Below are 25,969 nucleotides of genomic sequence, written 5' to 3'. Positions count from 1 at the left end.
GTTAAACTTGTCCCATTGCATTTATTACAGTCTTTCAATGTATATAGTAAGGGAACTTATCATTAATCAGTTAACAGTTTTTATCATAGCATTTCTTTTACCATTAAAAGTGCGATCATTTTTACAGTGTAGACATTTGAATGGTGGTCCATTAGGTCCTACAAGCATTTGCTATCTAGTGGAAAGCCATTGACTGAACAAGTATAAGCACTTTTAAATTAATTTGACATGTGACTGGACATCGGTCTGGTCTGGTTTAAAGGTTTCAGAGGCGTTTTGGACATTAGGCATCTGGTCCAGCGAGATCTACTTCAAACCAACTAAACTACTGTATAGCTCAAGCTACCGTTAGTCTTTTAATAAGGGCCAGAATTAGTATTTCTTTTGTAGATACAAAGCACCTCATTTTTGCTGTATTTTTCAATGCTGATCTAGTTATAGTTTTGATATGAACTCTGAAACTCTAAGATCTGATTTCCAAATGAAACCAAAAGACCAAGGTTATGCTGTAGTCTCCTGCCTCAGTTGTTCCACTTTATGATACACATCTGGTGTGTAAACAACATCTAAAACGTTCTAAACTGTCAACCTCAAACCGTGTTGGACAGTGTCAAACAAGTCTGCGCTTGAATTACCGTGAGAATTACTGGCTGGGACATGCCTTGTGACTCTAATGGATATCAAGATGACAAATGATCCACCTGATGCCTCCAAGAACACTTCAAAAAATTACAGGCCACATGTTTGCTCCTCCTCCTCGCCTTAAGATCCGGTCATAAACCCTCAATTTTCTTCTGTATGACGTGAGATAATTGGCTTCAAACAGGTTTCTCCAGAGAAAATTGATCAACAAAGAGGGTTATAAGGACACTTTAGTGACGACTATAAAACTATATAACTGTAAAAGGAAATGTCATTTTCACATCCCCAGAATGTCCCTGTGGACACTGATGACCCAATCAGACAAATGCTGATAACATGCTGTGATTTAAACGGTCAGAAGATGATTGATATGCTCAAAATGGACTAAGACAATTGAGCAAAGGGACAGGAGAGTGAGAGAGACCTCAAATAGCCTAGCCTAGAAGAGAAAAGCTTTATACGGGTATACAGATATAAATATTTAATGGTATCACCATCGTTTTTTTGGGAGATTTAGGCAAAATCACTTACAGCAAGTGTAACTTTTGTTGACTTGTAGGCTAATTATATTAACATGAGATCTCATTCATAATATTATTATTGCTTTGAACAATCCATCTTATTTCAAAGACAGGTGAAATCAGTATAAACAGGTGTTTCTGTTTCGTAAACTTGGATTCGGCATTAGTTTAATCACTGAATTTAAATCGACTACCACATTTAAGACCACAGAGTTTTTGCCATGCATCTTTCTAGCAAGTGTTCTGGAACTGCCATCTCACACTGCTCTCACGCAGTGAAAAAAAACATCGCGGAGAAAACAGGAAACTAATAACTCACAATTTCTGTAGGAAATACACAATTCTGTTCTGAGCTTTGAAGAGAAAGTAACAAGATTATGTGACATTGCATCTATACACCAGTTAAACAAAATCTGAAAAATTAAGCAACTTATATTTGCACATAGTATTAATAATTGTGTGCTTTTGCAGCTCCAAAGGTAGCTACAGCAGAATCGATGCAACACCAAGCAAAACAGTAGTGTTTTTGTCCTGAACGAGTCTATGAGCAATTTGTTTGATTAAATGATTCATTGGCTCACTCGTGAAAACAGTCGCTTGTTTTGTTCCTCTGTTTATTAGCATGTGTGAACAAACTGTTTGATTTGTTTGAATTGAACACTTATTAAAAACAGTCACTTATCAAAAACATTGTTCTTGAATGTATCAGCATTTTTGAGTATATGATTCAATAACTCACGCATTAAATTTTATTCACTTGCTTCCTTCCTAAATTAGCATATTTGAACGAATCATTTAAATGAATGTGACATACTTCTTAAAACAAGTTTTCACTTGTTTTGTTCCTGACTGAATTGGTGTATTTGAATGAATCATTTGAATGAAAGATTCAATGAGTCACTCGCTTTGTTCCTGGGACGGGTTTCCCGATAACGATTGATTTTAGCACTTAAGAGCGTTTTCGAACGAATTTTACGAACGTTCGTTATTGTTTCACGTGTGTTTCCCAAAATTGCACTTAACACAATCGCACGTAGCCATGTTTTAAATGCTACTTAGGAGTCGCTATCCGTTGGTCAAGTGCTGAAATGTCAATTTATAGAATGGCTTGTAATTGTAGTACATGCTCATTTATTGAGATGTTAACCTAATGCTGTGTTCCAGACAGCTCGGATATAATATAATATAATACTATTATATATTATTGTATATAATATCTGTAGAGACATTATTTCCGGGTCCAATACATGGCTGCTTTTCGTGCACATCAGCAAGCCATTGACAGATTTTTTCCCTATATTTCCCAGTTTTTGTAGCATATTTCCTACATTACTTCTTTCATACATTTTTTTTTTTGTTTGTTTTGTTCAGGCATTTAATTTAAATGACAATAATGTATTCGCAAATATAAATTCTGTCAGCATTTCCACCATAGACAGTGATCTGAAAAGACATCAAATGACTATGAAACAACTCTACAAGGTGCCGTTTGAGAGGAATAGTGAAAGAGTGAAGGAGCTGTGGTACCAGTATGTCCAGGTAAACTATTGGTGTGCACCTAGTGAATTTTACTGTACTTCTAGATGCCTGTTTTACTTGAAGTTTTAGAAACCCATAAGAAGAGAAAACATTTACTGAACTCTAGAATAAAAATTAACTTTATTTTGGTTCTGTGTTTCTTCGTAGAGAATCATGGAGTTAGAAGGACATGAAACAACCCACATTCTCGTTTTTGTGGACGAGGCCGGGTTCAATCTGTCCAAAGGCCGGAGACCTGGTTTCAATCACATTGGACACCGAGCCACAACTGACACACCAGGCCAAAGTGGGGCCAATATTACAATGTGTGCTGCCATTTCAGAGAATGGTGTGAGCACACATTGGGCCCTATAATACCCAACTTCTCCTGGCCTTCCTAAACACACTTTACAGAGACCTGATTCCAGAACAAGAAAGAGGTTTAGTTAGACCAGATTTGCCTAATTATGAATGAATGATGATGCATTTATATAGCGCATAGCTGTACACCCAAAGCGCTTTACAATCATGTGGGGGGGTCTCTCCTCAACCACCACCAGTGTGCAGCATCCACTTGGATGATGCGACGGCAGCCACAGCACAACGGAGCCAGTGCGCTCACCACACACCAGCTACAGGTGGAGAGGAGAGAGAGTCATTGAGCCAATCAAGTGTATGGGGATTATTAGGAGGCCATAATAGACAAGGGCCAGTAGAGGAAATTTGGCCAGGACACCGGGGTTACACCCCTACTCTTTACGAGAAGTGCCATGTGATTTTTAATGGCCACAGAGAGTCAGGACCTCGGTTTAACATCTCATCCGAAAGACGGTGCTTTTTGACAGTATAGTGTCCCCGTCACTATACCGGGGCGCTAGGACCCACACAGACCACAGGGTGAGCACCCCCTGCTGGCCTCACTAACACCTCTTCCAAAAGCAACCTAGATTTCACCGGAGGTCTCCCATCCAGGTACTGACCAGGCTCAACCCTGCTTAGCTTCAGTGGGCAGCCGGTCTTGGGCTGCAGGGTGATATGGCTAATTTTGTTGTCTGGGATAATGTCAGCTTCCACCAACATTGTTTGGGAGTGGTTTGCTGCACATGAAAGGATAATAGTTTAGTTCCTTCCACCATACTCTCCATTCCTAAATCCAACAGAAGAGTTTTTTTCAGCATGGAGGTGGAAATTATATGAACATAGACCACAAGATCAGATGTCTCTGTTGGATGCCATGAATGCTGCATGTGAGGATATCACAGCTGATCATTGCAGGGGATGGGTGCCGCATTCAAGGAGATTTTTTTCCCCGGTGCATGGCAATGGAAAACATCAGATGTGATGTTGAAGAAAATTTTTGGCCTGACCAGCAAGAGCGACAGGATGTCCACCAAGAATAATTTTTTTCATGGATGTTATTTTGTAGTTACTTTGTATTTTTGAGTATTTGTGGTAACATAAGAAATATGAAATGTACAGTAATTGGACAAGCAAGATTTCACTTTACATGTAATACATTCGTACAAAAACAAATGTTCATATACTTTTTTTTTTCTATGTACTATTGACTCTTCTGAACAAATATCTGATTTTTTTAATTTTTTTTTTATAAAACCTTAATTTCCATGGCTGACACCGTTGACTGTCATGGTGAAAAACCAACTAAACATTTTGACCAGTGTGGCTCACACGTTGAAAAAATTTTTTTTTTTATATTTTGGTGGCGTGACATTTGCACTCACAGTTTAGAGAATTTTAAGACAATTGAAGAAAAACTGTAAAGTTACAGTTACTTGTTTTGTTCTTTTGGAGTGAATCGTTTGAGTGTATGGTTCAAGGACTCATTATACAGTTATTTGTTTGTTTCCTTCCTAAATTAACATATTTGAATAAATTGTTTGAATGAATGATTCGGTGACTTACTTCTTAAAAACTGTTTTTCACTTGTTTCATTCCTGAATGAATTAGCGTATTTAAGCAAATCCTTTGAATAAATCATTCAATGAGTTACTTTGTTCCTGAATGCTTAATCATTAAGCATTTTTGGGCGAATCATTTAAATGATTCAGTGACTTTCACTAGTTTCTTTCCTTCATGAATCATCATATATGAATGAATTGTTTGAATGGCTCATTTGATGAGTCACTTGCTATGTTCCTGATTAATTAAGCATTTTTGATCAAATCAGTTGAATAAATAATTCAGTGACTCATATAGACAGTCAGATTAAAAAAGTTAAACAATCTTTTATAAAAAAAAAAAAGTAAAACAGTTAAAATAAACAAGTTTGTTTGGCCATCAATGAACAAAGACGGCTATTACTCCGATAATGCTAACTTTCTAAAGTAAAAAAAAAACTTCTGGTATGGGTTCTGTTGTTGGCCAATCACACTTCCTGTTCCTTCATTTGTCTGATGATTTAGAGTAATTATCATCTTTGAAATCTTCAGACTGATGACTAAAGAGGCCAAAAACTGGTAAAGGAGCTAAATATGCTGATCCATGAGACCTTGAGATTATAGCGCTGGTGTCCATCAGCCTGGAGGAAAAGTGCTAAGCAGACAGAAGCAGAGCACAGAGTGACCCGTCAGTGTAAACCTGAACTCAGCAGCTCTGGCTCACCTTTGATAAGATGTCATTACTGCGGTATACTGCATAAATACCACGCTGTCAGGAAGGATGAGATCTGACCTGCCATGGCTGGACACGGTAAGAGCTGATGGTGCAGCCACAGCACACAAATACACACAATACACACACTCTTTTCAACATACACACACAGATCAAACACAAAGAGGGCCTATCTGAATGTGAGCTTTGCCACCTTTACCTCAGAAGGCTTCCTGTGGCTTCAGAAGCTATATCAACTCCTCTGTGCCAAAGGATTACTGTATACATTTAAATTTTAAGCAGGACTTTGAGACATATCCTGGAAAACCTTTTTTAAATAAACTCTTTTGAGTTTATGTCAACATGTTCTAACGTTTACAACTCAAAACTTTCCTTACCGGTCCACCGAGAGCTTTACTGAAACTGATCTGGCAAAATACTCATTCAGAAACCATCATGGTTAGAACGTCACAACCATGAGCACACCATTATGGTATGTGTAATTTCATATTTACATATCACTCAATAAATACTGTGAGGTGAGGGTAGAAAATGGCAGTGAAATGTATGACAGTTTTGGTGCAAGAAATTGTAGAACATTTTTACAAATACATTCATATATAAGTAGCAAGTATTCACAGTGATTTTGCTAATGCTTATGAATTATTGTACACATAGTAATGTTTTTAATGCATTTTTTTGTGTTTTGAGTATTACTGGAGTGCTAGAATTAATGCAAGTTAGTTCAGAGTTTGATTCATATCCATTAAACATTTCAAAATGTTTCATTTAACCAGTGTAATTTACTGATTTATCCATCTATACATCCATTCTCCAAAACGCTTGTATCAAAAGGCTACGCTAGCTAGACAGATGGATGGATGGATGTATAGACAGATAGATAGATTTTAATCTTCAGTGAATGAAATGTCTTGAACTTTTATTCATTAGGAACATATTGGATGGTGAGAAGTGGCTGTTATATTATGGAGCCAGATGGCTGGAGGGAAGAAACTGAAAAGCAAGAAGGACTGGTCATTTCAGAGATACAGAAGAACAATTTATTTGGATGAAAGACAAAGTTTTTTTTTTATTTCTTGAATAAAGCAAATTGATGATACACACGACCAGGTGCGAGTAATAAGAAATTTAATCAGGTCAATTTTAAGTTCATGTTGACTCTAAATGAATCCAATCAGTTTTGATTTATTGGAAGTGTGATTGCATTCTCTGTGGTCTATATTACATTATTTATAAACTAGAAGCACTAAGAATTACAGCAGTGGCACTTTTGGGACTAATCATCTCCAGCACCGCAGACTGTAAAATTTTTAGGAACATTATGCTATAATATTGCTGAAGTTAGGAGTACATTACCAGTAAACAGCTTGTGAACAGTTAATGTCCTTGCGAGGTGATTAGAGAAAGCAAGAGCGTTTCTTTCGTTCCCAGGACATAGCTAAAAGTGAAGCATGGTAGATGTTTAGAGAGCGGCCTGCCGTTCATTATTTAATCTCCTGGAGGAATTGCGGATCAGTGTTTGATTAAGACAGTCGTTTACGAACAAACAGAGCTGACAGCACGATGAGCCCTTGACAAATTGGCTTTGGCGCTAAATTCATTTATCTTACGCGAAGAGAGACCCCGTTTCTCGCAACCTGCATCGTGGGGCTTTCCATTAGGATACGTGCTGAAAGACAGGACAGGGAGTGATAGAGAGGTAGGAAAAAAAGATGCAGGTTATATTAGCATAAATCAGCCGGCCCATATGCGCTGCAGAGCAGCTGCTCTGAGCCGTATCCCATGATGCAACCCTATGCCCATGCACTTGTTGCAGAGGAAGAGGGACTAGCTTTGCCTTTTAATCCTGAGCACCGCCAAATTAAATCTGCAGGCTAGAAATACGAGAGGACGGGGCCGCGATCATTTTCATTTACTATTTAATTGATCTTTTTTGCCGGTGGTGGTCTCTCTGGCTCACCCCTTTTTTCCGTCCGTGCGCATCAGTCTCAGATCTCCCTTTAACCTGGCAGAACTGGCTGACTCCAAATTGAATCTGGCCGGGGAGATGGGGAGGGCTTCTCATTTGAGACTATCTTTAGAAAGAGGGCGTTAGGAAAGACTCCCGCTGGGCAGGAGAATATGAGAGATAATCATCATGGACCTTGTGCTGGCACACACTCACACACACACACACACACTAAAACATGCACACATGAATTCACACGCGCACACACTCTCGCATCCCAAATCCCCTGTCCTCCGGGCGCCAGGAGTTCTACATCTAAAACAGTCCATTTTCTCCCAAAAGTGTGCCACCTGCTCTTGGCAGCTGAATGGCTGGCATAGGGGAGATAAGTGAGAGGCAGCACCTGAGGGATTTGGAAAATCTGCTGCAACTCATCAGATTTTCCTGCTTTGCACTTCTCAAAGAATTCTGGTAATCACAGATTATAGTCTAGCCTTAAACGTGCGTCTATATGAGCATGTGTAGGTGTTTGTGTGTGTGTGTGGTGAGTCTTTGTGCACGATTACATGAGCATGTGTGTTTGAATTAACCTTTATCACACCAGTGCTTGCTCAGGATCTTAAATTGTATATTAAATCATGCCCAACAATAATAACGAGGCCTGTGCGCTTGGATCAGCTCAGCAGCGTTGCTGTAAGGAAGAGGTTTGTCACCAAGGCAACAACATTAACGTCCTTGTTACAGAGTTTTACTTGCATGAGTAGTTCGGTCCGTTTCTTCAGGGGTACATCTGGACTAAATAAACTAGTTTTTGTTATCAACCCCTCTGATTTTGTTGCACGTCATTCTGGAAATTACATGATTTTCAGAGGGGGTGTGGAAGTAATATGTGAGGCGCAATCTGTTGAGGTTTGTCTGGCACAAGCCAAATTGTCTATTGCCGCCCCTAGCAGAGTTAGACAAATGTCTTAAACACTGTTTAGACAAAACTCTGACGATTATACCACTTTATAAGGGTAGGGATGAAATGTGCGCAACACTATCTGACTTGATGGCCCCAGACCCTAGTCTTGGATCAGAAGACGGAGATGTCACTTGCACTTTAAAGGAACACTCCACTTTTTTTGGAAATAGACTCATTTTACAACTCCCCAAGAGTTAAACAGTTGAGTTTTACAGTTTTTGAATCCATTCAGCCGATCTCCGGGTCTGGCGGTAGCACTTTTAGCTTAGCTTAGCATAGATCATTGAATCGGATTAGACCATTGACCAAAGAGTTTAGATAATTTTCCTATTTAAAGATTGACTCTTCTGTAGTTACGTTGTGCACTAAGACCAATGATATTACTACTTTCAGGTGCTGCGTCATATCACTGCGCCTGCTGCACCCATGGTACGGCAGCAAAGTTACTTGATTATTACGCCGGAATGAGAGTATAGTTCCTAGCCATATGTGCCTAGAAAATCACAACTTTTCATTTTCCGTCGGTCTTAGTACACGATGTAACTGCAGAAGAGTCCATCTTTAAATAGGAAAATTATCTAAACTCTTTGGTCATTTTTGAGCGAGATGCTAATGGTCTAATCAGATTCAATGATCTATGCTAAGCTAAGCTAAAAGTGCTACCGCCGGCTGAATAGATTCAAAAACGGTAAAACTCAACTGTTTAACTCTTGGGGAGTTGTAAAATGAGCCTATTTCCAAAAAAAGTGGAGTGTTCCTTTAAGACCAGTACTTGTGTTTTTACATTCATTACTTAAAGATAAACATTTTGCTTTCTGTGATGAATGTTGCATTCTAGTTCTGCTGATGTATGTCACCTTAGTTGTGCTAGTTCCTATATATACTGTTGCTCAACTGGTGGAGCATGTAAGGGTCATGTTTGATTCCCATACTAACAAAATGTAAACTTTGAATGAACTGTAAGCATTTACTAAATGCAAATGTAAATCTGGCTTACATAGACAGCATGATGAACTTGTGAGTGTGACTTGTATTAATTTTGGAAGCATAACTACGGGTTCAAAATAATAAACATATCAGTAAGTGTTTTACACAATGTGTCATTATTTTCTCTTTTTTTGATTATAGTTGTAATTGTAAATTTAGTTGTAAATTTTAATAGCTATATGAAAGTTTAAATATATATTTCTGTTACTTGAAAATTTATAATATTTTGTGCTGGGGATAAAAAAAAAAAGTTTGAATACTGAAGTAAGCTATTTGATTGATTGATTGATTGATTGATTGATTGATTAAGACTTCCTATTCGTTAGTCAGCATAGGTGAATAATTAAGAAAAACAAGTGCACTCAATGCTAAAACTATTTGTGCTACTTTGTTTGTGATTATGATAATGAATTAAAACAATATAATATGTTTGCAGTATTAAGCAGCATTTTTGCACAGCTAAAACAACTGGAACCGTATGACACTGGAAGCCTTGTACATTCAATTTACTAATGTCCAATATGTTCAAAATGAAATGTGGATACATGTCTGATGTCTTGTGTAAATCTATTTTAAAATATGAAATATATATATATTTTTTTTTTTAAATGACTCCCTTTTATGATTACTAAATGATGTTTCTTATGTAATATCCTGAATTAAAACTGTTTCGTATGTTTACTTTTTAGATTCCCTCCAGCATTGCATTCTGTTTTAAGGCATAATTAGACCCCAATCCACAGTGAGCACAAGAAATTTCATAATCTCCCCAAACCTCTGCTTTTTTGTCAACACTATATTTCATTACATGCATCACTTCACTTTAATAAAACAAGATTATCTTCTCAGGGCAACACAAACAGTTTCAGCCATCAGGACTGAAGATACACACGCAACCAAAACCGCACACATGCGTGAACAATCTCTCACATGCACACAGTGAAATACTATGAGTTGGGCACGGGCTGGAAAATAAAGATTAATTTCAGTTCTAGAATCGGATGTGTGCGGATAATTATCAGTGGTGTTTGCTAAAGCAAGCATCACTATTACTGTTGCTCATACGCATATATGGTTAGTGATTTGAACAAATCCCAAACTCTAAGTACTAACCTCAAGTGTGTAACTCATCCTGCACCGCTTGTGCTCCAGATATACGAATGATACTTCAATTATGCGATTTGTTGAGAAGAGGTATACTGTTCTAAGCAACTTGGTGGACCATAAAATGGGTGGAAAAAAAATCTACTAAATGACACCAAATGTTGCAAATGACAACAGGAAGATTACACTTAAAAGATTTTATTTAAAACACAGATTCATTCACAAACCACTACTGCATTCAGCCAGTTTAAAGGAATATATAACCAAAAAATGAAAGTTTACTAAAAAATGTCAAAAAGTCAATCACCTGTTGTCCTCTCACATCAAAATCCACCCATATATTTGTTTTGAACTGCTTTGGCTTGTAAACTGTGCTTGATCTGTGCAGATTTCTCTGCTGATTCAGACAAGATGACTTTTTCGATAGAGAAAGCATGATACAGAACTTATTGTATAATTTAGTCATAATGGTTTGAAGTCAAACGCATCTTAATGATGTATTTGTTTTTTTACAAGCTTGCTGCTTTTCATTTCACAAAACATTAATTAATGAACTGGAGTGGTGTGGATTAGGCCTACTTGTGAATTTTTGTGATCTTTTTATCAGCTATTTGGACTCTCATTCTGACGGCACCCATTCACTGCAGACAGCAAAAATTGGTGAGCAAGAGATGCAATGCTGAATTGTTCCAAATCTGTTCAGATGAAGAAAAACTCATCTAAATCTTTCATGGCCTGAGGGTGAGAACATTTTAACTATTCCTTTAAGATGTTATTATAGCACACGGAACATTTAAACATTAGACACTTCAAAAAATAATGATATAATGCATGAAAATGTCTGATACAGTATCATAATTTAATGTTACTCTTGACAAGTTCATATTTCTGAGAGCCTTAAAGTAAAACCACACAGTATTCAATTTCGATATAATGAGTTTTGTTCTGTTATTTGGTATAATTCACTATTTATTTGGAAGTCATCATTCATGCTTTTCCAATGGTATTCTCCTCTGTACCGATCTAACATCTGTCATGTTGGTGAGTTTTGCACAGGCAAGCATCCCTCACATTTTCTTTGGAAAATGTAAAAATATTCTTATACTGTACTCAATATGAGATGCAATGATTCTAAAGCCTTATTAAGGATCTCTAGAGTAAGTGGAACAAAGGCTTTCTTATCCACTCCAACGTTTCTTAATCATAGCCTCTGGGAAATCCTCTAATATCCTTATTAATTAATTTTATAAGAGAATACTTAAAACTAATATTGATGTTTCTGGCACCATATCCTGTCTTGACTTGGAACATGGGAAGGAAAAACTTGAATTTTGGCCCCTGAGTCGTAGTGTCCAAAGGTTTACATTACACATTCATTCTGGAATATGGAATGTGCTGTAATATGTTCATTAGTCTTGATCTCGCCTCTAGAGACACTACTTCATCATTAATGCAAGAAAGGTTGTTTCAAGGTGTTATCTTTGATATTTTTATAAGTTTTGTGCTTGCACATCACATCCTACCACATCTCTGGGTGGATGCTTTTACAAAGTGCTTTATTAATGCATATCCCTTAATTACAGTCTGACTAGAAGACATTTAATGTATCTGAGAATGCACCAGCCTCATTAATGAACCAGGGAAGTGAATAATAAATCCCAAAGTGTCTATAGATTATAAAAAAAAAAAATGCGTATTGAGATGATAGCACATTATAGTTAATGACGAAAGGCTGGGGTTATTTGTCATTTACTCCAGTGTATATTTGTCAAGGTAGGATTTTTCATGCAAGTCATTTTCTATATAGGCATAACCTTAAGTGAAGTGACATACTGCCAAGTATGGTGACCCATACTCAGAATTCGTGCTCTGCATTTAACCCATCCAAAGTGCACACACACACACAGCAGTGAACACACACACAGCAGTGAACACAGCCGGAGCAGTGGGCAGCCATTTATGCTGCAGCGCCCGGGGAGCAGTTGGGGGTTCGGTGCCTTGCTCAAGGGCACCTCAGTCGTGGTATTGAGGGTGGAGAGAGCGCTGGACATTCACTCCCCCCACCTACAATCCCTGCCGGCCCGCGACTCGAACCCGCAACCTTTGGATTACGAGTCCGACTCTCTAACCATTAGGCCACGACTTCCCCGTAAGTGCTGTATATAAAAGAGCTTACACCATGTTATCCAGAAGATTCAGTCATTTAACACAAATTGGCCTTTTGTGACAACCACAATACAACAATACAGTTGGATGTCATGAATGGAACCTGCTGGTAATTGACAACAATTTGTCAAGAATCTACAATCTAAAGAAAAAAGCTCAATTAAGACACAAACATTTGTCAGCCAAATTTAAACAAATTGTGAATACAGCATATAAATATAAAATAAATAATAAAAACAAAATTTAAAATAAATGTAAATATATCAGCAATTATGGCAACTAGCTCTTCCTTATAATATCTTTACAATGACATGATCAAGATTTCTTAAAGAATGATCTGGTCTTAATGTAACATGAACATCTAAACATACTTCATCATTATAGTACTGATCTAAATTTGATGTCAGATCCTGCTTGTACATATACAGTAAAAAAAAAAATAGGTTGCGATATGTTATAATCTTTTTTGTAATGTAAAACTATGCTTCTTCAATGTTTCACGTTTGTGCAAAATAAGACTACAATCTTCCTGGTGAATGTTAAAGGAATGACCGTAGGCGGTATTTCAGATAAATCATTGTTAGTGGCTGTTATATGATTAAATGGCCTTAAGTAACAAACCGCTTCCAACAGTTTAGTTGCAACTGTGCTTGAAATGGTCAAATCTGTTTGAAAAACAGTAACATCAGATAACTTAAACATCCTTTGTATGTCATTTCCAGTTGATAACCATAAATGAGGCCAATGTATTTTGTGAAATGAGACACTTGCTTGCATGAATATCATTAAAATGATAATGATCATTATTATCGTTGTTAATTAAATGATTTCTTCCTGCTCCCCTGTATTCTCCGCTCATCTCAGCTTGTAACATAATCACTATCCATCACTGATGAACCAAAACAACAACAACAACAACTTAATTCATTCGGTCTTTGAACATCAGCGCAAGTCGTTTGCTGTTGCAGTACAAGAACAAAGATTTACTGAAAATAAAGGCAAAAATTGATAGCAGAAAAATATGGAAGACCGGAGCTAGTTGTCACACTTTACTCTCAGGCAATTGGTTTTTTTTTTATTTGCTTTATGTAGACACATTGAACATTTACACCATTATTGCTCAATGAAAAAATTAAATAAATTACAGTTCATTGTGGTCAAATATGTTGATCTTTTGTGATAGTGGGGCATGTCATCACAAAATAACTTTTTAATTCAGAAGTGTGAAGTATTTGAATAACAGTATTTTACTGCATACCAGGGCTGGACTGGGACAAAAAAAATCAGCCCTGGCTTTTTGGCCAAGACCGGCCCACTACATACGATCAAAATACTACCCATCTTTGCAAGCTCTTGAATATGTATACCAGCTCCTATTGCATAAAAGCCATATAATAAGAGGTAGGAAAGAGTGAAAATTGACATTAAATACTTCTAAAAAAAGTGTAATTTATTAATATAATAAAACTATAATCCACACTGATGAATCTTAAAACTATAGGCCTATATAGTTATGACTGATGCCGATGCATCTTCACTCCTCCCACCTACAATCCCTGCCGGCCCAAGACTCGAACTCACAACCTTTGGATTACGAGTCCGACTCTCTAACCATTAGGCCATGACTTCCCCTTAATGAGTGAATCACTGATATGGTATGAGAAGATGTATAGGCCCGGCCCAAAAAGTACGTTGGCCCAGCGAGAAAATGCCCGGTCTGCCAGATGACCAGTCCGCCCCTGCTGCATACTGTATAATGTTGGAGCTTTTCTTGTTCACCCTACTTTGGCACATGCAGGATTTGTCACCAGATAGACACAGAGGTAAGTGCAATACAATCAACAGGTTTATGGAGTAGTAGCAGAGGGGAATGAGATGAGCAGAATGTCCAGGTAAACAAGGTTTCTAGGGGCTTATCTGAGTATGAATGTCCTTTTTCCTTTTCCAGGGGATCCGGAGGGGACAGCGGAGCTTGGAGACGGTGGAGCACAGGAGCGATGGAGAACGGGGATAGGAACACAGGCGCAACTGGTAAGTAGACAAAAGGTAAGTGGTTCAGGTCAGTCAACATAGAAAGTTTGAGACTAGACAGTGAATGAACGGGAGGAGTGCAGGGATATAGTGCTGCTGATTAGTGCTGACAGGTGGCAGTGATCAGAAATCAGCTGATTGGGATCTGGTGAGTGTCGTTGGTGGAGACTGCGGTGACCGTGGTGACTCTCTGACAGGATTAGCCTATTTTCATATTGTATTCTTTTCAATGGTCATGATTGTTAATAGTGTCAGTGTACCAATGTTTGTGCTAAAAACACTGAATGGCTGATCTTCCCACACACAGACACGTAACCTCTAAACTAGCACTATTGTGCCATCTCTCCCTTTTCAACCATACAACTATTCAAGTCATTCAATAGAATCTGAAGAATCTTGAAGGTGAATGACAGCAGAACTGAAGGGAGAAAGTGAGAAACGTGTGGATGGGGTAAAAAAAGGAAAAATTAAAGTTTGTAAATGTGAAACTCAACCCTGAAAAGTTGCAGCCACGTGAAAAGCAGCACGGAAATCAGATGCCGCATTATTCCACCTGGGCCAATTAGTGTTTGCGAGACACTTGGTTTTAGTATCGCAATGTCAACAGAAATCAAAAAGACACTGGGATGGGAAAGGGTCGGTCCGACTTCATACGTCGAGCAAGAGGGAGCATGTCCTGATTAGAGGAGAAAGCTGGATCAAAGAGATTTTATTAGATGAACACGAGATTAAACAAATCTTCTGATGAAAAGGCACTTTTCCTGCACTTAAGTGTGCATTAAACCTTAATGGACAAACATTGCTTGATCTCTTTAACAAGTGATGAGCCTTTGATTTGAGTGCTTAGAGACTCTAGCCGGTCGCAGTGCAAAAAGCACTGAACTCTGTGCACATAAAACCTGTAGTGGCGCCTTCCCTCCCATCCATCTGCAAATTTTACATATAAATCAGTAAATTGTTACAGTCAAACCCCCCAGTAGTATGCATCCAGAATATTACCAGACAAGCTCTTTTCTAATGTAGGCCTACTGTATTTATATATTCAGCATGTCTTTGTGAGTGAGTCATTCAGGGGATTCGTTCAAAAACGCTGATTCATTCAGGACAAAACTCAACTAGCTCGCAATGTTTGTTTGGATGTCAAGAGACAACGCAACTGGCAATATTGTGTCTGAAATGTAAGTAACTCAATTAACTTTATTGAGCTGTCTTAGTGTAATGTCTTGTTGTTTACTGCCCCACTGGGCCATAGCGTGCTTGCTCGTGTAACTGTCAGCAAGCAACCAATATACATATTACAATATACATACTATAATGTGTATTTTATCATTTATATTAATTTATTAATTGAAACCATATCAAAGTGTCAGGTTTATGCATGTTATATAAACTTTTTTTATTATGTCTTCAGAAGTGACACTTTCTGTACCAAAAAAAATAGTGCTGTCAAATGATTAATTGTGATTAATCACTGCCCTCTGTACGTGTGACTTTCCTTCTGCTTTGATTTATTGACCACTATAACTGCTGGAGTGGGTATGTATACACTGCATGCCATGTTCCACACTATAAACCAGATACATACCTAGATGCTGCTTGGTCAATGCATTTTGCTAAAGTACATGATACAGGGTCCATTACAATGTTTGCATCACTGCGTACAGTAGCTCTCATAGACACCAACTATTAACCCCTTTTAGTGTAAGGTGGACTCATTGAATTTGCTTAATAAAATAGTGTTTATTATGTAATATCCTCTTTATATAAAAGCAATAATGCACTCAAGGCCATTCTAAATTGTGAATATACTCTGCTGCATCCATATTGTGCCTATAACAACAACTATTCACAATATAGCACAACCTGTTCCGTGCAAACCAAACCTGACTACTTGATTACACAGTCTGGCAGATTCAATGCCAGAAGAAACTCTGAAATAATATGCCAAGCTGCAAACTACTCAGAACTGATAGTTCATCAACAGTCATAGTGAGACTACTCGATTAGTAAACTACTTAAATTACTAACAAATACATTTCAAAATATACCGATGCTATTCATTTGAATTATCTTATTTACATGTCCCTATTGTGCATGATTCATGCAGCTTATTATTACAAAGAAAATAATCTTTCATCACAGTGTTGCTCTGCCTTTTAAATATTTTTCCATTTTGGTTAATATCACCAAGTCTCACTTTTTTCTTGCTTCTTTCTGGCAGTTACGTCCACTTTTCACAGTCCAATCAAATCCCAATATATAAAATCTAGTATTATTGTTTTACTTTTTTTTTTCAATTTGTTTTCCAGTTCATTGAAATAATTTGTCAGAGTGAATTTATTTTTAAAACTAAATCAAACTAGAGAAATTCAAGCCCACTCAGTTCAGCTCTGTGTGGATTTTCAATTTTTTTGTTAATTTTTTCCATCACTTTTTTGAGAAGACATGACTCTCTGCTTGAAAACAACACATCTACTGTCACAATACAAAAAATGCACTTTACGTTAGTCATTCCCCAGTACAGGTAAAACATCAAGGCTTTCAAGGCAATATTTTTTGTCCTCTTTTACCAATCTAATTACCCCATCACTCAGTGCATCGTGTAGTTGCATTCTCTGAGCCGAAAGCCTCTTTTATTTACAGATTTTTGCTTTGACAGTTATGGCCACATAGAGAGCTCAGAGGTCAAAAAGCCCAGCAGTTGGCCTTAAATTTCTGGCCAGCGGGGCAAAACGATGAAGCTGGTGCAAAGAGGAGGGCCTGGCGCATAGAGATAAAGCCACAAGCGATAAGAGCTGGTCAGGGAGCTATACTGGGACATTAATGCTGCATTACATACAAAGATCTGCTGTTACTGCTTCTGCTGACACAACCGACCCTTCCAGACCCGAGGTTTGGGCCTCAATCAGCATATGTGGGCTTGAAGAGAGAGATTATTAAGGGAAAACCTGCTAAAACTGAATAAACCGCACTAATTCTTGAGTACTTGAGCAAATGTTGTTTGACTGTGATTCTCAGTAGCAAAACTGCCAAGATCAATGAGTCCATCAATTAGTGTAAGAAACTGCATGAGAAAGCCTGAAGCCAAACCGAGAACATCTTCCCAATAAGGAATCGACAGATGTTTTGGTGAGACAGAATTGACTTTAATAACAGCACAATGTTGATCTCAATAAAGGTTAGCTGGGTCAAGGTGTTTATCAGTCTTGTGAGCAGTTCAAATTACTCATACAATACTTTCCATTATGTAGAAAAATTGAGTCTGGCAGTTTTTAAAAACCTGTTAATGTGTGTATCCGGGTGCTGTTGCACAATTTCTATGTTTTGGATTTCCTGCTCAACAGGCAGGGTAATTCCGTGTCAAATCAATTTCAGAAATTTCCAGAAATTTCAAGTGTGAAGTGTAACATAGGCTAATATACTTCTGTATAATTACTATTTAAATGTATGTCTCGCACACCTTAATGCCCTTTGTATGGAACATATACTGTACGCTCGCTTCGAACTGGAATCATGGCGGAATATCCGGTGATGTCCACTTTGCAGGGCACTTACGGTCGAATAAAACAAACGTTGCATGTGATAAGAGATATGAAATGTGCAGGGGGGGGGGGGGGGGGGGTGTTGGATGGGCGAGGACTAGAATTGGGAACCACTAATGTAGCCTATTGTAGTAATGTTGCCTGCGTCCCTATATGTGCACACTATCCATCCTAAATTCTGTGTGATATTAGTCATATTCAATGCTATTTAGGGCAGATAGGGTGGATAGTATGCACATTGGGACGCAGGGATAGTCTCTGCTATTCTGGTCTGTGAGCATATATGCGTTTGGGGGCGTGGCTTTGGACAGTGATTGCAGGGAGGGTGGGACATTCGCTTTCAGTGCTATCAGGCTAAAGTTAGCATTTTCCAAGATCTACTGCACCTTTAACATAATATACATGTTATTTATTTGAAATCATAATATGGTAAGTTTCTATTAATATTTAAGGCTATATGCTTAATATGTAGCTATGCTCGACACGGGTCCCTGCTTCATTTATTTATCGCCTAAGGGGTCCTTGCCCTGAAAAACTTTGGAAAACCCTGCACTAGATTGATGTTTTTTTAGCACCTCTAGCCATTAGCATTTTTAAGACATCAAGTAAAGTAGTTTTGCTTTTAGAAATATATTTGGAAACACATTGTTTTATATATTGTGCTCAGAATGTAAGACAAGTCCTTTATGAATGGTTTCTTATTTACTCTGTATTGCCTGTTCTCGTGAAATGTGGTTTTGCAAAACGTGAAGGTGCTACTTCCAGCTTGAATTGCTCTGATAGTACAAAAATAGGATAGCATGATTAATTGCATGATTTTTTTGTGTGTTATTTTCTAAATGTCAAATTGCCCTAACTTGACACGTTAGACTCTTAAAAAAAAAAAAACATGAGATGTGATGTGTAAAGCAGACTTACCCTGAGTTAAGCTTATTAATCAAGTCTTTCATTCAGGTGTGCCTCTGAACTTCTACAGCAGCCTTTTTTTCTATTTCTATAAGTGTCTCTTATGGTTTCATCAGCACCTTAAGGCTAAGAATTCGAAATTTAAGAAATATCCATTCGTCTTATTTGGGAATGCATAATAAATTCACAAGTGCATGAAATAAAAAAAAATATGCAATATTCATGTTCAGTGATTTCAAACTAATTTACTGTGGACCAGATAAGCGTGTTGTTCAATATTATAATGCTAGATTTCTCTTGCCCAAAGGTCAAACCATAAATTACACTAAAATTAGCCCAGCAGTCTTCCATTATCTTTCCCGGCATGAAACTGTTCTCCCCTGTAGAACTCAGGGTGACCTTCCTTCCTGATTGTTCCCTGGTGCCTTTTTTTTTATTATTATTCTTCTTTCGCCGTTCGGCTTCCATTTCCATCCCAATATTTCCTTACACAGTCATATGCTTCCAGATGTATTTATACTCTTTACCATCTGTTGAGCATTTGGTGGCGGTCGATGGTTCTTGGCCGGCGTACATCCTTAGAGACGGTTAGGCGACTGACCAGCTTTGTTTTGATATGGTAGCGTTTAGATGAATAAATTCGCCATATTGCCAATCTGGACGGTCCGTTATTAAAAATGATTACAAGTATAAAGCAAGCCAAGAACAGGAATTTCAGGAGACTTCTGGTCATTCGTCTCCGAGAAAGAGTTTTTCACCTGCAATGATTTGGACTTTAAAGCAAATTTGAAAGGTTAACCAACTGAACACAGACAGGAAATAATTGCGAGTTGCAGATATCTTTAACATTAATTTCTAATAAAGGTCGAAAGACTCTCTGAGAGACTGATTAAATGGTGGTATAAGCATATAAAACTGTTTGCCAAGTTAAAACGGCAGGTGATTTTTATTTTTTTCAGCTGTCCCCTTTGTTTCTGGCAACATTGACAAGCTCTGCCCTTTTCTCCTGCCATATTTTTTCTAAATGTAAATGTATTTTATTTAAAACCAGCAGGCAAATGCTAAAATGTTAATGATACAGCAAACCCTGAGAAAAGGCTGGCGTAATTCTGTTGTAATGGAAATTATGAGAGCAGGTTTATTGTACTTGCTTCTCTCGTCTACCAGAGAATGACTAACTGTTCATTTTTTATCACAATTCGGATTTTTTTATCACATTTATATTTCTTTATATTTATTCTCTATTTGCTCAGTTCATAATTGAGTTTATATCTCAAAATTCAGATTTAGTTTTTGTCTAAATTGCTACTTTATTTCACGCAATTGCAAGTTTATAGCTTTTCTCGCATTTCTGAGTTTATATCTTGCAAATCTAACTTTTTTCTCAGAATTGTGAGATCTGAAAAAAAAAGTCAGAATTGTGAGATATTAACTCGCAATAGCAAGAAATACAGAATTTTGAGACAGTCAAAATCGTTTTTTCTTTATCGTTTTTTACTTTTTAGGTTAGTATAAGTGTGAATATAAAGTACTGTAGATAAAGGCTGCTAAATGTACAGTATTTAAAGAACAACAATCATACAAACTCAAGGTTTATGATATGTAGCTGTAAAAAAATATATATATTTTGATCGAAATTGTAAATGATCCACTTAAAAATCTTCTCATGACTTTAAATCAGTTTGAATCGCCCACAGAATTACTTCTTCATCCCAAATCTGCCTTCAAATCTGTTCCATGCTCCATCTTAACACAGCGGCATTGGTTTATGATAGCAGCAGGCCATTAAAATGATGTGTACTGAATTTCATTAAGTTAAGTTCTCCATCAAGAGGCATATCCTTATGTGTAGCGCCCATCTGTCTACAGGTCCAGACATGCTGAACACTATACTTAAATCAGCCCACCTGAGAGCCCTGTTCACTGGCTGAACCAATAACAGCACTTCAGTCCAGACCCAGCAATTAAAAGACAGATCCTAGAGCCCTGCCACAGGGAGATTAGTGTAAGATTTCCAGAGCTGCAACACTATCTGCCTAAAATGATACACATACAACCACTAAATGACTTGCCTTTCCAGTGACCTTGTTTTAGAGAAAGCTAATTAGTGAGGCATGCTAAGCAGCGGTATTATTATTGCTCATACTTCAGGTGAAAGGGTTGCAAGAACCTCTAACCTTAAAGGGGTAGTTCACCCAAAAATGAAAATTGTCATCATTTACTCACCCTCGTGTCATTCTAAACCCATAAGACTGTTTGATCTTCAAAAACAAATTAAGATATTTTAATGAAACTCAGTTTCTGCTTCTCAACTCAAAGTCAAGGTAATCAAAACTTCAAAGAACCAAAAAGGTTATAAAGGCATAAAATCAGGGGTCACCAAGATCGGTCCTGGAGGGCCGGTGTCCTGCACAGTTTAGCTCCAACCCTAATCAAACACACCCGAAGCAGCTAATCAAGGTCTTACTAGGTATATTTGAAACTTCCAGGCAGGTGTGTTGAGGCAAGTTGGAGCTAAACTCTGCAGGACACCGGCCCTCCAGGATCAAGTTTGATGACCCCTGCTTAAAATAAATCCATATGAAGTCTTGTGAAGAGATATGAATTTTAATTACATCTAAGCAATGATCGACAACCTTACATAGATATAGTAGACACTGATTTTTCATTAAAAATATTCAATTTGTGTTTGAAGATTAACCGAAGTGTTATGGGTTTGAAACGTCATGGCGTATATATTTATTTTTTTATTTTATGCAGAGTATAACATATTTTGTTCAGAAACTGTAAAAGTCACGTTATAAATAAAATGATTAAATAAAATAATGAGTGAGAACTTGTTGATTTTATGTTGATTTTTGGTGCCTTTTATTTGGAATTTAAAATTCTGATAAGTTCAATTATTTTAGTATTAATGAATTATTTGTAAATTGCAATACTTTAATTACATTTTTATTATTTTATGAAAAAAATAGTTTATAATCAATACAAATAATTTATATTCAGTTGTTAATTTATAGTAATAAAGTTCTAGTGACGTCCTTTGAAAGTTTGCTAATGCTAAAGGGCTTGAGAACATCTAACATGAATCTGCACCATAACCCTTGAACCTCATAACTTTTAGCACGATTTGAGAAAGTTTGATCTGTATGCACCACTTTTCCATTTCATATCTATCTAACATTTAAGAAAATTTACAGTATGAGAACAACTCTTTTGGACACTCCAGATGTAGAGATGTGAATGGATTATTTCTGCTATAAAGTTTTAGACAAATGCCTAAGATAATCAGACAAATTAGTTATCAAAGATTTCTGAAATCCATCTGACTCAGAAATGTGAAGGAGCATGTGACACTTCCGGGTGCGCTGTCACTCTGTGGTTGGTCAAGAACTAGACACCTCAAAACACTGGGCATTAATTAAGGCAGGAAGGAGGGATGGGAGATTGAATATTTTAATGGGACCCAGAGAGTGAACTGTTGAACTCAGTATTCCCTTTGAGTCAAACAGGCTGTTCCTTGCACGCTCAGAAACAGGTCTTGCATTTACAGGCTGATGGGGAAAAAAAACACAGCTCTACATTACATTACTGACAGTATACATGCAACAGCGAGCCAGTTAAACAGATAGCGTTTTGCCTTATTGATTCCTGTGTGTGCAGCGTTAGCATGTGCATATAATTGACTAACTCCACCAGGAAATGTTAATTAACCTCTGCAGAGCATACACTACCCTCATCTCCATCCACCCACTTGCCAAACACACCCACACCCCCAGCGTTGACGGATGACATCTGTGTCGCGCACTGACTGAACCACCTCCAGCTTCAATAGCATATTTATGCTAAACAGATCTCCATCAACTGTGATGCTGCCTACTTAATGAATGCTTTACCTTCTCAAATTCCTTCCTTCCATATTTTGTTCTCTTGTTTCCATAGCTACTCCTCAAGATCTTTCAGTTGAAGTGTCAGCGGTGAATGTGCAAGAAAAAGCATTGCTACGCTATATGGCAAGTAAGAGCTTTTTAGTGCGGTGGTCTTACTGTGCGGCGACGGACCGCCGCAGTATGCTATAAGCAGTCACTGCCGGATGCTGAAACTTCAAGAAATCTCTATTTTGTGCTTCAGGGGTTTGGGTCACAGACGAATTCATGTCAAATGTTTAGTCTTAGATCTCTCTATAACTCATGCTTAACTATAGTGCTTTAGTAAAGATCGTATTCTACTAACACAGACTCCTCTTAAAGGAGAAGTGCACGCAAAAATTACAATTCTGTCATCATCTCACCCTTGTGTAGCTCCAAATCCTTCATTTTCTTGCCTTGAAGAACTACTGTTAGGCTAGAAATGTTTGAATTTTTTATGTTTTTTTTTTTATTATGTAATTTTACAACTATTTTATTATATACTGTAGTTTAGAAATATAATATGATTTTTAATACATTTCAGTTAATTGCATTTTATATTACCAATAATAATAACAATTATTATTATTATTATTATTAAGCTCAATATTTATAGTATTTTTTCAATATTTTCTATATTTCACATTATCTAAATGTGTAAAAACTGTTTTAAAAAAGTTAAATTTAATTTTTACTTTTTAACCAAAGCATTTGATAATTTTTTATTTATTAATTTATTATTATTATTATAAGTTCAAAAACTTTTCCCCAATATTTTCAATATACTCACATTATCTAAATGTGTAAAAATCTGTAAACAAAAAAAGTTAAATACAATCATCACAACTACATTTTTATCTAAACATTTTGATAATAATTATCTCAATATTTCAGCCTTTTGATATTCAGCAGATATCTAATGTATGGTGTAAGTAGAAATATCTGTAAAAAAAAAAAAAAAAAAAAAAAAAAAAAATATATATATATATATATATATATATATATATATATATATATATATATATATATATATATATATATATATATATATATATATATACACACACAGTGCCCTCCAAAAGTATTGGAACAGTAAGGCAAATTCTATTATTTTTGCTGTAGACTGAAAACATTTGGGTTTGACATCAAAAGATGAATATGAGATGAGAGATTAACATTTCAGCTTTTATTTACAGGTATTTTCATCTGGATCTGATACACAACTTAGAAGATAGCACCTTGTGTTTGAACCCACCCATTTCCCATGTTACCAAAAGTATTGGAACATGTGACTGACAGGTGTGTTTTGCTGCCCTGGTGTGTCCTATTAATTGATTATTCCAACAATAAATAGCACTGAATGTCTACGCTCAGTTTCAGATCCGTGCAGACTGCATTTATAGTTAAGTTAGACGTGTAACCAACATGAAAACCAGAGAGGTGTCTATGGGTGAAAAACGAGCAATTGCTGAGAGAAGCTGAGAGAAGATGAAAAATCAATCAGACCATTGCACAAACACTGGCAATAGCAAATACAACCATTTGGAATCTACTGAGGAAGAAAGAAACCACTGATGTACTAAGTAACACACTTCAAACGGGTAGATCAAGGAAAACATCTGCAGTTGATGACAGAAACATTGTGACAGCTGTAAAAAAAGACCCTAAAACAACTGTTAGTGACATCAGCAACAACCTCCAGAGGGCAGGAGTGAAGGTATCACAATCTACTGTTCGCAGAAGACTTCATGAACAAAAGTACAGAGGCTACACCAGAAGATGCAAACCACTCATTAGCAAGAAGAATAGGAGACGAGCCTCAAAAATTCTGGGACAAGGTTTTATGGACTGATTTTATGGTCCAAAGTGATGGAAAGGCTAAAGTTTGGAGAAAGAAAGGATCTGCTCATGATCCCAAACATACCAGCTCATCTGAAACACAGTGTACACAGGTGTACATTATAGTACACATTACACAAGTAATGTAATGGCTTGGGCTTTCATTGCTTCTTCTGGGACAGGCTCATTAATCTTCATTAAGGATGTTGCTTAATTTTATATCTTCATCAAAATCATTAAAATTTTGTGGTATTCTTAACGTTGCTTAATTTGATATCTTGATCCAAATTACATTGTGAATATGAATACCATGCATTACTTCAGGGTTGTAGAAAGCAACAGGAAGTGGATGTGGAAGAATAAACTGGAAGCACAGGCCCAAAGAGTACGACTGAACAGGCTTGGTTGTGTCATAAGAATGCTCTCCGAGACAACTAATACATCATGTCATGTACATAATGTCTCCATTAAAATCCACCTAATTCAATCTCCAAGTCATAAGGAGGCATACTCATTTCTCTACACGTGGTCCTTTTAGGGACAGGCAATGCGGCAAGAGCTCCAAATGAGATCCCCAGCCACACACTAGTTACCAATTGTACAAAACTGATTTCATTACTCCCTTAGTTGATTGCAGAAAACCCTGTTAGGGATGATAACGGTGCCATGAAAATTCCATCATTGAAATAAAGCCAGAGTGAAAGGGAGAAGAAGATGGGGAAAGAAGGAAGGAAAAGAAAGCAGTGACCAGAAGAAGTAGACAGATGAACACTTGTAGATTCAAAGACTCGCACTGATGTCAGATGGAGGTAATGCCTAAAGACACACAGAAAGAAAATTAAGCTAATATAAAGAGACAGACGGAAATACAAATGAAGTCAAACATGACTCACACGCTGTCATATAAAACATCCAGATAATGGGAGAGACAGAAAAATATAATAATGCACGGTCAAATATTATTACCGATGAAAGTCAGAGGGTTATTTTCCCCCTGGGGATTTTAGTGAAGTATGGTGACACACACTGCTTGATTAATGCTTGGAAACGTTTTGAAGTTAGACGAATATGAACCAAAATACAAATAAATGAATGGCAAATGTTCTTTATATTGCATAAAGATGGTCATAGTTACAGTGAATCAATATTAAGTATACCTTTTTGTCATTGATACAGAAAAAGGCTGAACATTTTGAGTAAATTATGCAGAACACACAGGGGTCCAAAAGTCTTGAGACCATCAGTGAAAATGCTTCTGTACA

Source organism: Barbus barbus (genome assembly GCF_936440315.1).
Source record: "Barbus barbus genome assembly, chromosome: 13".
NCBI classification, from domain to species: Eukaryota; Metazoa; Chordata; class Actinopteri; order Cypriniformes; family Cyprinidae; genus Barbus; species Barbus barbus.
This window is presented reverse-complemented; position numbering follows the sequence as displayed.